At 22.4% G+C, this 16,729-nt stretch overlaps 1 long non-coding RNA gene across 1 annotated transcript; it reads left to right on the top strand.

Moving 5' to 3' along the window:
• Window positions 1-6,577: 6,577 nt before the first annotated feature.
• LOC136981207 (uncharacterized) lies at window positions 6,578-12,211 on the top strand. The gene is made up of 4 exons (XR_010881663.1): window positions 6,578-6,636; window positions 9,344-9,477; window positions 11,841-12,029; window positions 12,127-12,211. It is a non-coding gene; the product is annotated as an uncharacterized lncRNA (long non-coding RNA).
• Window positions 12,212-16,729: the final 4,518 nt, after the last annotated feature.

Genomic DNA, 16,729 nt, shown 5'->3' with positions numbered 1-16,729 from the left:
AAAATTACCGGTCGAAGTCGTAAACCATAAATTACTTAAGATTATGATTAAACGTTAACAATATTAATTACAAATAATATACTAATAATTTTCATATCATTAAATAATCATTATGAAAATACTGAATTTTGTATCTAGTATAGTATTATGCAAGCTCCGATCATGTCTTGACGTATGATACATAACTTTAATAATTTTCCTTAATTTGTGATTTCATAAATTTTGAAACGTTTTCTTTTAACTCCCAACACCATCCTTGCACTTCCAGCAAACACATTGTGAAACCTGACACAGGCTTATGAAATACAATACAGTATGCCAAAACTCCGTTATTAGTGTGTTTACTGGAAGTGCAAGGATGATGCTGAGTTAATCATAGTTCCAGTTATTTATTCATCTCAGTTTTTTCATTTTGTACATTATAATTTTCTTCTAAGTTTCTTAAAATTACCTATTTTTATAGATGTATTTTCATCTTCATTTAACAAAACTTATTTTAATGTGTGATTTGTAATTCTTCTGTGGTATAAGAAATAAAAGAATATTTTCTAAAAACAATCATAGTTATATTGGATAAAAAAATTTCAAAAACTTAGTAAAAAAAAATTAATCAGAAAATTATATTTTGTTTAAGTAATATTTATTGTTTTCTTTTTTAAAGAATATAAACTTGCATATCAATGCTGAAGTGAATGAAGTATATCTATAATAAACATAATTCTTTTGATACATTTATCTAACATCTTTCTATACAGAAAATTAAATTTAAACTAATATAACATAATATTGTTTTAGGAGTAACAATTATTTTTATTTATATTCAAATATTAACCAAGACAAGCCACTTATTTATATTTATAATATTAATGAGATAGAAAGTATCTGCCTTTTAATATACGTCTCATGAGAATTCTTCTGCCCGACGGCGTCGACATGCGGGTCTTGTAACCGTGTCTTTTAATTCTTTTGTGTTCGCTCGGCCGAGGAAAGTGGACTCTTACGTTGGTTCGAAGTTGTTGCAATCCAAATAGGGGAGCATTCGACGGACTTTCTAAACTTAATCCGTTTATAAAATTTGATCTCGACCAGAGATGCCTAATCTGAGACATAGCAGATCTAGTAAAAATGTAAGATTAAAAATTACTTTTATGAAAACTTTAATCAAGATATAATTATTTTAATCACTTGATAGATAACATAAAATTAACTTTAGGATTATGGACTTATTTTATCCCTGTGTTAATGCTACATACAAAATATATTTTATAAGCAAAATAAAGAAAAACAAACATTAAATGTAATTTTTCTTCATATGTTTACTTGTTTCTGATAAATATTTCTAATAGAATAAATTAGTAGAAACACTGATGTTTATTTAAATGAATTGCTAATTAATACTAATATTAACTTTATATTTTATCATTTGGTGCATATGAGGATTTAGTATTTGAATTGGCTTGCCCAAAGATGAGCATAAGCTCAAAAATGCTTGCAGTTCGTGAGATAATATTTCACTTTTCGGAGAAAGAGCCGCAAAGACTATAATCTCCACATGAAACTGTACTAAGAAGAAGAGATAATATTTCCTCTTTAAAGCATTTTACAAGTGAATTCAAATTTATAAAACAAGACAAAAATACATACTCATAAAATTAAAGGTATTTTATGATACTTTTCTACCCATAAAATTAATTATTATTATTATTAGATTAAAGTAAGTAAACTTACTACTTTAATCTAATAATAATAATTCTTCTAATATATCTTTCCTTTGAATATATAAATGAGTCAGATAGATTTGGAGTTTAGAGGTTTATTACTAGCATAGTTATTCTTTACACATTGATACTTGTATGTATGAGATAAAACTAAAAAGTACTGAAAAAAATCATTATCAAACATAACTTTTACTCAATATAAAAGATATTTTTAATTACATAAAAAGTTTAAATATCAGAATTACTAATTAATTAATTGTTTGTTAAAATTAATAGAAGTTTATATTGAAATGCTAGACTATTCTTTTACTACAATATACAATATATCTAATATACAAGTGTTATTTCTGGCCTTCTAAACTTCATTTTTGACTAAGCATTTTATACAAAAAATCAAATGTATTTTCTGATGATTAGTTGACAAATGAACAGATTTATTACAAACTCTAACACTTTTAATCAGAGAAAAAAAACATTTTTCAAAAATCAGATTATAAAATTACAGTTTAAAATTTACACATTTAATTATGTAAAGTACAACAAATAACTAAAAGATTGATTATTTGGAACAATACTCAAAACCAGTAATCAATTGCTAGTATAAAAATATTGCTAAATTTGCAATCAAGTTTAGATCAAATGTAAGTAAAAAAGCATATCTACATTCAAACATAAATTAAAATAAAATAATTTAAATACAGTGGATTAGAATGATTAATAAAATCAGACCCTTTTCTTGAATTTCAATTACTGAATATGTTAATTATATATTTTTAAAATTGCTCATGAACACATTCTTTTACAGTGTTTAGAAATTTGAAACTAAATGTACTGAACAACAAAATAATGTTTTAGTTAGATTTATTACATAATTGTTTTCAAAATACTATAATTTAACATTTTAATTGTATAAATTGGAAATGTGAATAAGAAAAGAGGAAGAAACATAAAATTTTATAGTTTGCTTACACTTTAATCAGCTTTAGAAGTTATTATTACTTTATATCTTCTATACACTGCTTATAAAGTGTGTAAAGTTATAAAATAAGTACTAAAGCTGATTAAATGAATGTGAAAATGGCTGAAATTTACTTGAATTTATAAATGAATTCTAAAATTTACTTTACTAAAGTAGCATTACCAACTTCAGTTTGGATGAAATGCACTAAATTTAAATGTTACAGCATAAAAAAAGGACTTCAAAAAACGTAACTTACGATCCATTTCTAAAAAATGGGTTAAAATAATTAGAAATTCGAAAAAAATTCATGTCCAGTGTTTATTATCTCACAACACGTGTTTTTCGCAGTAACAATGTTTAAGTGTTGCCAGTTCGTAGAAATTGATATTTCTGAGTTTTCGATTACATTCGAATTAAATTATTTATATTTAAAAATTAAAATTATTACATGTTTATTTTGATTACATTATAAGTTTCAAATATGTTTATATTTTATTAACGGTTAAAATATTGTGTTGATTATTTTATTTATCGTATATTTTATAACGATACCGGTATCTTAATTTTATATTAAATGTTGATTATTTGTGTTTATATTCAAAAAATGACAATATATTCTTAAATTATGCTTATTTAGCATCAGTTATTTCTAGAAAATTCCTTTAATAAATATGCAACTCGACCCGTTGGTTGAATTATTGATAAATTTTCTAATTATTTATAAATTGTAATGACATATTATCAATTTAAAATTATTATTATTATTAATAAAACATCTGTTATTGAAATTACTTTAATAAATACAACGTAGAATAAAAATAAAAGCAATGCGTATATGTAGTGATAATTATATTAATATCCGACAGATGGCAGCACATTATAATATGAGATGCCATTTTGAATTTTTTTTCTTATTTATAATAAGAGATTTAAAAAAATCAACATTTAAAAATTCATATTTTTGTTATATATTTTTTTATAATAATAAATAATAAATACTTTAAGCTTAAAATTATTTAAAGTTATCAATTGCTTTTTTTTAATAAGTGCAAAATATAAAATATTAAAAAAATAAATATATAAAAATAGGCCAAAATAGTAATAAAGAACGAAGAAAATAATTTTAAAAAATGATTTTTTTTTATTCTCATATGTCATGATTTATATGCGTTATGTTAATGTATAGCCTATATATTACCGCCTACTATAATGAAAATGAAAGATTTTAGTCAAAATATGCTTATAATATATTCATTCTATTCATTTTTATTAAGTAAATTGTAATTTGCAAAGGAGTACGCCATAAATTACATTACCACAAATTTATATTTTACGGCTTTATCGGACTAGGATTCATTTCTGGAATAGTTTTAAATTTATGACAACTAAATATGGATTTATATTATAAACAGGGTTGCTGCGAATCTCATAGGAAAGAGCGAAAGAATAAACGAAACAAGAAAACCGGAAGTGGAAGAATTTGCAATTATATTCACAGTTGAGATCGCGATCTAAACATATAGTATAGGCCTATATAATATAAATCTAAGCGTGTATCACCAAATCCAGGAAACAAACACGACATTGACTATTTAAAAAGACCTCGGGGGGCACAGAACTAACTACAGACGTCATAAATTTTCTGTTTTCTAACTCGTTTTCAGTCGTTGCTTTATAATTTTTATTTATAAAAGGTCAATAAAACAATAACTAGATAAATTAATCAATTATATTTAAAATAAAATAATTGAGAATTTTTTCTTTATGAAATTTCATAACACATTTTTTAAATTATGTAGTAGTTTTTCTATAATAATTTTATATACCGTAGCGGATCCGGAAGTACCCAGGGAAAACTCAAAATTTAAAAATATTTGAGTAATTAATACAGTAAGTACTGTTTATTAACACGCGCGCGACTATTGTATTGTGGATGGTCCCATAAACCATATTTCTAATCATAATTGTTTTTAAAACGTTTTTGTGTGTGTGTTAATGGGAGGGTTTAAACCTCTGTAGCCCTCCCTTAGATCCGTCACTGTTTTATTTTGTTCGAGTAAATAATTAATCTGTTTAAATATTTAACAGATATATTGCCTACTTAATCATTGTAAATACAGCATACAAACAATGATGATAATAGACTTACAAATTGTCTGTATAATATGCAAATTACCTGCTTACGGTACTCTAGCACAGGCTGATATAACGAAAGATTTTTAAGTAAACTGTGTGCATCATTTCCGGTTTTTTATTTACTTTAGGATACTGGTGTTTAACTATTTTTAAATTTTACTGGAAAAATTCATTTATAATTTATATTTTCTTGTATGTAAATACGAGTATTTGTATCTTCAAGTTTTATAATCTAAATGAATTGTAAAAACTCTGTGTATACATAAAAAACAATTAAAAATAAGCATATAAGACGTATTAGTTTATTTAGAAATTTAATAAATTAATTATATATAAACATAAAACATTTTAATAATTATTAATAAAGGTGAATATATCAGAAAATAAGAAATTTATTAACTATTTATAATCGTAATTTTATATTTTAATAATAATTATTTAAAAAGTTATTAACCTAAAAAATTTAAACTTAAATAGAATTATTTTAAAAACAAATACAATTTATTTTATAAAAATTAATCACTTTATTTATTTATCGTGTTTCCTGATTGGAGAATAAATATTTAAATTTAAATTTTCACCCAATAAACGTAAAGAATGCTATAATTAGTAATTAATGACAATAAAATGTGTATTTTACATTGATAGAATCTGAATATAGAAATATATTGATAGGCATAAGTATATATAAGACGATGTAAATTGAAAAATAAATTATTATTGTACAATACTTACATAAAATTTGTAATCTGTACAATGACTAATATATTTATAAATTGCATAAATTTAGTAATTCGCATATTGTCAAGTAATTTATAAATATACTAAGCTATATAAAAATTAAAATTAAATTTTAGAATAATAGAATATTTAATGACTTTGTAATTGATATTATTCTCCAGAAATGGAATTAATATTATAATAAATAAAATAAAATGTAGAACTATATATGTATTAATCAGATACAATTGATGTATTTTTCCTTTTGTTATAACGTGAATCATTCCCGTATCAGTGGATAAATTCTAATAAAATCGTTAATATAAAAAAAAACTAGAAAGTTTGTGATGATGCCACATTTTTAAATTGAAAAGAGGAAAAACCAAGATAATAAATAAACACCTGAAAAACCAGTAAAATTTTTATGAACTTCCCCCATAAAGTGAATCGTTGTATTCAGGATGATCATTGAACACGATTTTAAAATAGTTCTGAAAAAAATAACTTTACAGCTTTGTAATTTCCCCAAAGAAAAAATTACCTTTAATTATATATTCATTTTAAAATATAAATATAATGTTTTAATGCTAATAGTTATCATAATTTTAAAGCAAATTGTTTAATATAAGGAAAATTTTTAATTATGCTTAATTAAAATTAAAAAAAAAATTAATTAAATAGTTACTTAATCGAATGGAAAATTTAATTATAGGTTTTTAAAATACAACGATAATACATTTATATTTATTAATAGAAGAGAAATACAACAAAAAAATAAATCTATTGTTCGAAAACTTATGACGTAAACAATTGTAAAGCGAATACAACTAAGTTCTATTATTATGTCACGATTTAATTCACGTTCTACTGTTACGTCACTAATACTATTAAACAAATAATTTAAAATATAATATTAAAATTTTAAAAATATAATTTTAAAAAAAATTATAATTTATTGTTATAAAGTAAAGCTCAGAAATTATTGTAATTAGGTCATTATCTAGATTTTAAATCGTTTTATATAAAATATGGCAAGTACAAGGTAAATTTAATTATAGAATTTTCTCAAGGACGATCGCAATTATGTCAATACAAGGCCAGGTATGCTTGTTTATGATATCATCAAACTGTAAATCTTATTTTAAAAAAGGTTTTTTTTTTAAAAAAAAAAGCAATTGTCAATAGAATATAAAGTTTTTTAGATGTTATGGAATATAAAAACAAAATTAATGAAAACAAAGTATCGTAATGGTTACAATATTTTATACATCCTGTTTTATGACATTTGAGTTACGTAAAAACCTGAATTCATTCATTCACGAAACTATTACTTGATAATTTTCCTTATTTTTTTTTAATGTTTAGGATAGTGAAACACATTTACTAAATTGACTTTGTTCCAGAAAATTTTAGTTAATAAGATTAAGTGAAGCGTATAATTATAACAGAAATTACCAGAATTCGTTTAATATTATATGGCCTACTATATATAAAGCGATTAATAAAATACTTTATTAGTTCTATATAAAGAAGTAATAAAATATTATATACTAAACTATACACTAAAGATTCTCAACCTTCCTTATAACATAAGAACGTAACGAACGTTACAGGACTCGCGATCTACCAGTTGAGTTACTTTATAAATATTTTATTATTGTAATATTATTATTATTATTATTATTATTAAAATAATTGAAAAATTTATTTAATGATGATTTAAGATTTAAAAAAAACTATTTAAATTTAATTTAAAATTTAGAATTAATTAATATATTATTAATTTAATTTTTAACAAACGTGTTATTTTGGTATCAGGTTACATCTGTTAACGTTTCGTTTAGAGTTTCCCATTAGTATAACAAAATTTGTAGTATATCTAAATTTTATATCTGACCTTGTGAACTGAACAAATCATTCAATGCTCTTATCCTAAGCATCAAATTAGTTACATATTTTGATAAAGAAAAATGAAGAAGGATCATTTTATATATATATAAAATGTATTAATTTAGATTGTGATCGGATATTTTTTTATTATTTATTTATTATTATTAAAATATTTTTATAAAAAGTTTAAATTATCAAAAATTAGTATAATTTTCTATAATAATTTTCGGTCGACGCCCAACCGTCTCGAAACATTTATTGATTTTTTTAAGATAAAAAATAATTATATACCTTTAATCAACTTCAATAATATTTCAAAATATTGTAATTTCTTCAAAAGATAATATTTTATAATATTTAAAAAAAAATAATAATAATATCTCGAAAAATATATACTTTTCCCCATTAAACTAATCGATTTAATAAACTTTTTAGCTATTTTTAAAAGTTTTTAAGCGCAATAAAATAATAATTTTTAATTAAAAATATAAGTAAAACAGATTTAAATTCTAATCATCTGAAAAAAGAGACTTTATTTATGCAAATTTATTCTTAATTAATATAATAACTGTAATTAACAAATATTAATAATTATTATTACATTCTAATTATAATTAAAACTGTCGATTTTTGTATAAAGATGTTATAATAATTTATAATTAAATTAAGTTCTATTCAATTAATTTGATTTTTTATATATTTAATAAATAAATAATTTATTTTTAAAAAAAATAATTTTATGATTTATATGCATAATAATGTGTAAATAAGATAAATTTTCTAATAAATTACGTGTAATAATATATAATTTATTAGAAAATTTATTACGTAATTTATTTAATTATTTTTATTTACATAAATAAAATTTTTAAATTACTTTTTATTGAATAGAAAATTTATTTGTTAAAAAAATTAAATGATTTACTCGTTATTTATACCTCAAATAAATAAATAAATCATATATCTGTATTGTAAAATATTCAAAATAATATTAAAATAAATTAAAATAGTTTATTCAAATTTTGAACTTAAGAAAGTTGAAAATTTTATTAGATTTTAGTAAAATTTTAGGCTTAAATGTTAAGAAAATAACCTAAAAATACAATTATAATTTTCTAGAATCTTTTTTATGTGTTTTTTTTTTGCAGAGAAATTTACGTTTGTTAAAAAAATTCTCTGCACCTCCCAAAAAATCCTTTGAGGCTCTTACCATTCACATCATGAAAAAAAGATATCACATGTTGATACTCCACCCCAAAACTAATTAAGAAACCCTTTTTATACTGTATAAACGATTAGTAATTTACTTTATGATCATTATGTGTATAATAAGTTAAATATTAGATTAATTCATAATTATTTTCAGTTATTTAAGTTAGCATCTATCATTCATTTTCTACTTAATTATACATTAAATCGTCTATCCTGTTTTTAGTTTTATAATCTAGTTTAATAAAATATAAATTAATGATACAGTATATATATAATTTTTAATCATTTAAATTATTTATAAACTATTCAAGTTTTAAAAACTGTTAGATACATAAATGAATCATTTTTTATGTTTATTTTTCTTTTTAATTTTATAAAATTAATAAATCTGAATGACTTTTTTCACACTTTATTTTATTTGAATAATGGAATAAAGATTTTTGTTTCCACTCTTTAAAAATATATACATTAATATTTATGTTATGGAATAAATAATTAATAAATGTTATATATGTAATATTGAAGAAATACAAAGTGTAATTTACCCTTTTTTTTCTCATAAATATACAATTTTTAATTATAACTTTATTTTCAAGTTAAAATCTTGCAGTCTTTTAGATCTCCCTCTGCTGATTTATATATTTTTTCTCTGACATCTTTATTGTCATTTCGAGGCGAGCATTAAAAAGTGTTTCTTGCTGATCAGGTAGGAGACGTCATGGCTACGACCGGAGCTATAAATAACCAAACCTCTAATCTGTGTCTAGTCTGAAGAATAGTATAACAGATATGAATTACTCGATTTGATACCACTCCTTATTACAATCCGTAGAAGATGCCGTAAGATAAAATTGATAACTTGATAATTCTAAATAACTCGATTACGATAAAGAACATGCGTAATAATAAATTGCCTGTTGAACATATATTCTAATGATATTTAGTTATGTAAATTTATACCGTTGTCGTTTATTTATGGTTATATTATGGGAAAGTGTAACACTTTTGTAATGTAAATTATTGTTTTCATCTTTTAATGTAATTTATGTATATTAAAATAGAATTTGTTAAACTTTATAAGTTAAGAATTCTTTTCAAAGTTTAATATTATAGTTCTAACCATCCGTGTAATCGTCAGCTACGAGTTGAAGACGTAACGTATAATTCTCTTATGATTACCCGTAACTTTTTATTGTGATATAAGTGTAATATATCGTACAATTAAGATTAGAGACTCTACAATAGAATTCTTCAGACTTTCTTAGTTACGATCTTCTTATTTAAAGTACTGAAGGACGTAAGATCGAATGACAAATCAACAGAGGGATCGCGGTCGACTTGTATTTGCTCTTTTACTAGTATAAGAAAATGTAATATCTCTTGTAACGTGAACATACGCTTGTTAGGCGTGTTCTCTCGTGAGATAACTTTGTCACACGCAAGCTAAATTTAGATTTTAGCCTTTTTAAAAACTAGTTTAATTTTATTTGTCTTATATTGTTGCTTAGTTATTATATGCGTAATATAAATTTTTAATATTTAAGCAAGGTTATAAATTTAATTAATTTATTTGAATTGTTATACTGCATAGAAATTCTATTACAATATCTAATTTAAAATTGTTTATCGCCTTTTAACCATTTTATAATGATAAAAATCTCAGATCAATTTTTATTTTACAGTTTAAACTAGTTAAAAAATTAAATATTGAGGTTGTAAAGTAGGAAATAAATGTAGAACAATAAAAGGAAAAATAATATATTATTTAAACATTATTTTTGTATTGAGACGTTTTAAATTAAGCGGCAAGATCAGAATTATTAAACTCTGATCTTGATAATAAAGCAAAGTTCAAGAACATAAAACAAACTGAAACCTTTGACTAATTCGAAATATAATAAGAAATAGTTTTTAAAATCATTTTAAAAATTAGAAGAATCTAAACTATATAGAATTTAATAATTAAAATAATTATTTAAATTAAAAGTAAATCAGGTAAAATATTTATATACATCGATATCTTCAGGCAATCGCTTATATTTTAGTATTAAACATTTTTTAAATATATTTATTTTATCGTATTTTTAAATAAAATATATTATAAAAATAATTGTTTTTGTTGTAATACTTTAATTAATTAATCGATAAAACATAAAAGATTAACGATAAAATTTTAATAAAAATATTTGTGTCTTTATTTTTCATACAATATGACAAAAATAAAATGAAAACAAACAATTTTGAATGTAAAAATTGCTTTAAAAATATATAAAAATCTTTATGAAATTATATTTTATTTTTATTCGCTTAATTTTTTTAATAAAAAATAATTTATGACAACGAAAACTTCACTTTTCAATTATTAAATATTATTAATCCATTATAATATTTAATTATTAGAAAATCAATTAGAAAACTTTAAAAAAATTAGAACTTTACATATATATTTTTTTATTTAACAATTGCATAATTATTTGAAAGTTTACAGGTGTACAAAGAAAGTACAAAGATCTTGATGTGTAAACATGCTGACTTTAATCAGTTATAATAAAATATCATGTTGATTTTTGAACTTAATCTACATAATTATTCATCTAACTAATATTTATAATCTAGTACAAAAAATAATAATAAAAATACATTAAATAATAATTTATTCGCAATTTTGTTTATTAATTGTTAAGCAATAATTGCACGTGTGTCGAATAAATACAATCGATAGAATTCAAATAAACGTCCTTGAGCCCTTCTATAAATGTTTTAAGAATCGTTCCAATATTATTTACGTTTTAATAATTTCTATATTTTTTCCCCCTTATATTTTCTAGATTAAGTTACACGTTAAAAGCAACTCTATTCAAATTGAAGTAAAGTTTAATAGGACAATTACAAACAAGTCCCTTTCAACTCATCTTAAAAAATTAATTTTGCGTTAAAATTATAAATTACTTCTTTTATTATTTAAAACGGGGCATCATAAATCAATTGCCAATGAAAAAAAAAAACTTAATTAACTCTTTTAAAATGCCACCCAACAACAATAATTTTTTAGTACTTTGAATATGTAAACACGTGTTCAATAAGGAAAAGCAGAAGGAAAAAAAAAAAGTGTTGTATATTATCAAAACTGCTCGACCTACATATTAATTAGACAGGTAATCACACCTGAATTTGTAATACCTAATTTTTGTGTATCAAAATAGTAACTGGATCTTTACTGACGACATTTCCGCGTCGTGTCGTTGCAATCCACACGTGACTTTCGTCTACCAATAGCAGCCCACTCGCTCGACCCACGTGTTTAACCCATGTAAGCGCAGTACATACCACACACCGTTTTATCAGTTGCTGTTGATAAAAACTTAACTCGTTTCTATCTATCACCTGTACAGGTGAGTTTATATCTATATCTATATATATATATATTTAAGCATAAGTTATCTATATACTACCGTTTTGTACAACAGAATTTTCTAAAATTATAATTAGGAAGTGACTTCCTGCTTTGGACTCTTGCCAAGTGGTGATATTCTCTTCAGGGGCATATTGCTGTACGTTCGTGTGTAGAAGCAGGTGAGTATCTTTTATCTTAATACAATACTTCAACATGTAATTTCTTGCAGGTGTTACGCTGTAAATTACAAATTTTAACAACTGGGGAAAAAAAAGATACATTTAAAAAATTATGTTTAAAATATGATGAATTAGAACAAGGTTTTTGTGCTATTTTTATTTATTTTCTGCTCTTTTTTTATTGATAAAATTGACCCGATAAGCTAATTCTTTTTGTAAATATTTTATGTATAAGAGAAAACGTATACAAGTTGGCTTTTCTAGTTAACTCGCGTGTCTGACAGGAAAACCACACTCGGCATTTTCATGCCATTTAAACACGAATTTTATACATTACTTTTTATATTTTAATTCAAAGAAAAAATAATAAATCCACGCATTTATCTTCTTCATCCGTGAAAATGAAATTAGTAAATGTTCCTTATTATTATTATTATTCTGTCTTTTATTTTCATGTTCGTGACAATTTTCGAAGTTCTTAAATCATGATTATAACTTTATTTTTCTATTATTATTTTAGTGTTGATGAGAATATTGCGTTTTTTGATTTGATAGAAGCCACAGGTTTTGATAGTACCACACCCAAATGCTGGATTCTTGCCAAGTGAATGATATGATAATATAGAGAAGTCTATCATCTCTTTTAAACATTATTTAAATTTAGAAAATAAATGACTTAATGTATTATTTTTGAAGGAGTATTATATAATTTGTTTAACGTGAGAGAAAGTTATTAATTTCGTATACTTGATAAAATGAGGTTTAATAGAATGCAGAAAAGAACAAGTAAATCAAGAAATAAATGTAAAAAAAATGAAGAAGAAAATCAATAATAAAATACAAATATAAAGTAAAGTGACAATAAAGAAGGAAATTAGGCATTTTAAAATTAAATATGTAATATTTTAAGTGTGGATTTTGAAATTTGAAAATGAAATTGAAGATTTTCAAGTTAATAAATAGGGGAGATATATTTTTTTCTAACTAGAAATATAGATGTACTTCAAGAATAATTATAATCAAGGGAAATTTACAAATTTACTTTCTAATATATAAAATAAAAGTATGTAAAATGAAGGTTATTTAGGTCGTTGGAACAGTGTGAGATCTTAATTATCAAATTGAGTGTTTGAGTGCAATTAGAGAGAAAATGGATATCCAGCAATTATATCATCAGGGAATAGTAAATTATGATATGTCTTTTAGAAATAAACATTATTAAAAAGTTTTTAGGCTCCTTCCTTATAAATTTTATGCAAATTTAATGAATGAATAATATATTTATTATTATTAATTACAATTTTCTTTAGAAGATTAATTTTATTTTATATTTTCAAGGAAAACAAAAGGAAGAATTGAAATTTATAGTATAAAAAAATGTGGAAAAACCCAGCTTATTTGAAATAAAATTTTATTTTATTTAATCTTAATTAAAGGAAAAGAAAAAAATTTCCTCTAATTAAATTAAATTTAAAAAATTTGAATTTTGATGGATAGTTATAATTAATTTATTAAAAAAATTAAATTTATTTCATACAGAATTTGTTTATAAACAATATGGAATGTTTTTAAAATGCATTTTAAATTATTTATTTTTAAAAATACATAAATAAACATTTTATTTTAAATATTTAAACTATGATATATATTATAATTTCAAAATATAGACTAAGAAAAAAAATATTTTAAAATAAAACATTAAACAGAATTTTATTAATTACTCATATTAGATACATTTTATGCTTTTATATACTTAATTTTTTAATAATAACAAGAACAATAATAATAATAGAATCATCAATTATGTTACTTTGCTACTTATCTCAAATGCTTTTATAATTTTTTTGCTATTACATATTTCAGAGAATATTTATATAAAAAAATGCATATAAAAGTCACAATCCTTGTATTTATTGTAATTAATTTAACAAATTGTATAATAATTAATAGGAAAAATATTCACAATAGTACCTTTCATTGTTATATAAAAATTCATATCCTGACAACTCATATGATAAGAATTTATTTTCTTTTTTGTACTTAGACATGGTTGGAAAAGAATAAAAATTTAATTTATTTTTCAAATAGCTTTATTTATATTTAAAATTTGAAAAATAAATGATAAAATGCAGGAACATTTATTTATCAACATTAAAAAAATTGCCTTAGACTCTTATCAGCCTTTGAATTATAAATACTGTATAAAGAACTTTTATGAATTAAAAATAAAATTTAATATATATATTACATATAAATAAGTACTTTTGACGGTTCAAAAGTTAGACAAAGTATCCTTTCAAATTTAAAAACATTCCCAGACTTGAACTATTAAAGAAAAGTAGATTGAAGACCTTCAAACAGGCAGTGACCTTGCAATACTTTTTATTTTCTCCTTGAAAGGTGACCAAAAAGAAATAACTATAAAACAATTATTTTCATTTTAATCTATCAATAAGTTTATAATTATTATAAAAATACCTAAAGACACTAATTAGAAAGCCAGTTTCAAAGAAAAGAAAATTTATTTTTTGAAGCTCTTATCAGACTTTAAGATAAGAGAATTAAAATTTTATTATCTTGTCATAAACAACAACTGAGACAGGTTATATAAAATATGTTAAAATATATATATACTGTATATGCACTGTAATTGTGCATTTGAATTCTCAATATCCTGGGGATATAATAGGGAAAAAAAGTGTTGTAATTACTAGATGACTTATGATAGTTATTGTGATAGAACTGCAATGTAGGACAGGCACTTCATTATGTAAAGACCCCAGGCCTTTTTAAAATTAAACCATCACAGTTATTTTTCTCTTATAGCTATTTATCAATCAAAAGTATTAAAAATATATTTGGCATTTCAAAATTTATATGTACTTTATATATATATTTAGTTTTGTAGGATATTGATTAAAGGCTATTCTGATCATTCCTTACATAGTAAATTGTTATTATGCATGCAAGATGTACCGTGCTTGGATTATTTATATAATACAATAATGCATATAATTTACTTGATGTGTGTGTGTGTATTGCGTAGTATTATGCAATAACTCTTGACAATAGTTACAATTTATTATTAAAATACTGTATTTGTTATTATGAAGTAAGATTTTATGGAATTTAATATTTAAAAACTCTTAATATTTTAAGAGAATTTTCAGCATATGTTTTTGGTATAGCATTTACGATATAAAGTACACTTAAAACATACAAAGTAAATATTTTTCGATGATAAGAATTAAAATGAATGCCCGGAAATAATCCGCATTTTTCGCAGATAATTAAGATATCAAAATGGCATGCTAACCAATTAAGATTGAAGATATAACTTTAACAAACATAAAGAGAAAATAAACCATTTTGGAATGTTATCTGTCGACATCCTTGAATTGCTCGACTTTTACTTCGCTACTAATAAATTAGTCAATATTTCCTAAAATAGCATCTTCCAAGGCTAAGTAAAGTTTTGTTTGATGGAATAAACGTAAATTTCTTGTTAAATTTTCATAAATATATATAAAAGAAACAAGTTCCATACGATTAACATTTAATGCACTTCGAAACAAATAAAACTAGAAATTTTGAATGACGTTGCTGCGAAAACAAAATAAAATTTTAGTACTTTTCTGCATTACTTCGAAGGGAATGTCATTAAGTAAAAAGCTTCTATCGATCCAAAACAAGAGACGTCAAGTCTGGATGAAGACTAAAGTTATTATTCTCAGCTTTGCTTCAACTTATGAATCTTTTAACAATAATATTTAAAAAGTATATGGAATAAGATAAATAAAATTGGATATAAAATTTATAAGATTTACTTAAACAACAAAATTTTAATTAACATCTAAACACATTCAAAAATTAGTGTAAGACAATGTAATAAACAATTCAGTTGTTTTACAGTTGTTAAATATTAAACTGTACAAAACAAAGGTACAAATAAATTCCCAATTTTAATATCACAAAACTAAGACAATAAAATACAGACATTTAGGTAAAACTTACATTTGGTGTACAGCATTTGTGGGGCAGATTATAAAATATACATTTGGCATCGAAATCTTCAAATAACATCATTAAAAGCAACAAGACACATGCCATAAGATATATTTATGCAATAATTATATAACTATTAAATAAAAGAAATATTTAAAAGGTATAATATTGTAGTAAGAGCCGAATGAATAAATAAATATTAAAACACATATAAATCATAATGAACAAAACATTTAAAATACTAAAAATGTCGTTTATAAATTTCAATGCAATTGTGAGCAAAATATAATTAAAAAATACATTAAAAATAATTAAAAATTAATCTAATATTTTAAAAGGAAAATTCATGAATATAAGAAATAAAAATTAATAGTAATGAAGGTTTGCAAATTACCCCTGTTTGTATCAATTTTTAGCCAGCAAGAAGACCTAAAATAATGTTTTAAGTACCGTGTAAAAGTTAGGTAAAAGTTCTTCACTTTGTGCTTTATTTATATTTTAGATGTGTATTATC

The sequence above is a fragment of the Centruroides vittatus genome, unplaced genomic scaffold, assembly GCF_030686945.1.
Source record: "Centruroides vittatus isolate TY-2023 unplaced genomic scaffold, ASM3068694v2 contig_1168, whole genome shotgun sequence".
Classification (NCBI taxonomy): domain Eukaryota; kingdom Metazoa; phylum Arthropoda; class Arachnida; order Scorpiones; family Buthidae; genus Centruroides; species Centruroides vittatus.
Note: the sequence above shows the minus strand (reverse complement) of the source record. Positions and strands in the feature narration are given on the sequence as shown.